The following is a 1,563-nucleotide window of genomic DNA, read 5'->3' as shown; positions in this document are numbered from 1 at the left end:
GCTGTGGACTTCTTTCCCCAAACCTCAAACCAGCCTCTAACTCTGAAAAAAACATAAAACAAACCCAAGTTGAATGACAGTGTGTGGAGACTCTGACAAGTAAGCCTCAAAACTGGCAAGGTCAACAAAAACCAAGAAAGTTTAAGGAAACCCTTATAGACCAGAGAAGGCTAAGGAGACCAGATGACTAAATGTAATGCGGTTTTCTGCATAGGATGCTGGAACAGAAAAAAAGGAAATTAGGGGAAAACTAGTAAAAATCCAAATAAAGTATACCATTTAGTGGGTTCCTTAGTTGTGACAAACGTACTTTGATAATGTAAGATGTTTGCAATTTGCAATAGAAGAAACTGGGAGAGGGACACAAAGGAACTTTCTGGATTATCTTTGCAAAAAAAAAAAATTAAACCTAATATTATTCCAAAATGAAAAGTTTATTTAAAAATATACAGAATTCCAATTCTTTCACGATTGGTTAAGGAATATAAAACTCTCCAAGTTGTATTACTACCCCTGGAGCACATTTCACAACCTTAACCTTATCTGGGAGGACTCTCCAAACCTCTTCTCAATGTAAGCTGTGCTGAGGAAGCTGGATGCTTCTGAGACCAGCTCTAACTCAGCCTTATTTGAAGTGTGAGAGTTGAAAGAGAAATGGCACGTGATAGGCAAAGCGTCCCTGGATCTAAGATTTCCTGGAGCTCTTTTCATCAGACACTTAATTTGATGAGAGTGCATTGCAATCTTCCCTCTGACATCTTGGAGTCTGGGAGGAGGCCAGGAGAGTTCAGCCCTTTTCAATTATTGTAATAAATCCCAACCTCATAATTGGGGGGCACGTTCTCTGACCAAATTGAAGAAGAAAAATCCTCTGCAGTGGGCAAGGTGCACGTAGTGTGGTGAGACTCAGGGACGCAACAAGAGAGGGAACAGGCCTGGGCCAGCCACTGCCGCTTCCTTCCCTGTGTTATGAAATGAGGACTTGGCCGTAGTTTATGTTCTCCCTCCAGCTAGAATATTCTAGGATTCCTTTTCTAGACAGTTGATAACATGTCCAGGGTCCTGGCATCTCTTTTCCCAAGAATAAATATTTGCAGAGCCAAGAGGAATTTCACAACACGGATTTAACACAACTCTATTTTGAAAGGCAACTTCATTTCCAAACTGATGAGTTTGGATGATTCAGCCTAATGCAGCTTTTACAGAATTAACCCATCTATTCACCCCTTCTTTCGGTCTTGCTTCTATGAGCTGGGTTAGGTCTGGAGATTTTTTCTTTTTCCTTTCCAGAGCTTTCCTTTCAAGTGTCCGTTTCTTGGAGTCGTCCAAAATGCTGGCCACAGACAGGTCTCCCCTTGTCTCTCTTCCCTTCAGGGTGAAGCTACAGGACGAAATGGAAAGACTGCTTGTCTGAACCTGCATCTGTCGAGAGACCTGGAAATTAGTCCTGACTCTCCCACTCATTTCCAGGGAGGCCTTTGACAGTGACTTCTCTTCTGAGTATCAACTGCTTTGGCTATATTTTGCTGTATATAATGCGCACATTTTGCCCACATTTTCGAG

Source organism: Phyllostomus hastatus, unplaced genomic scaffold (assembly GCF_019186645.2).
Source record: "Phyllostomus hastatus isolate PE091 unplaced genomic scaffold, TTU_PhHast_1.1 phas_scaffold_21, whole genome shotgun sequence".
NCBI classification, from domain to species: Eukaryota; Metazoa; Chordata; class Mammalia; order Chiroptera; family Phyllostomidae; genus Phyllostomus; species Phyllostomus hastatus.
The sequence above is the reverse complement of the archived record's forward strand: the minus strand, read 5'-3'. Positions refer to the sequence as shown.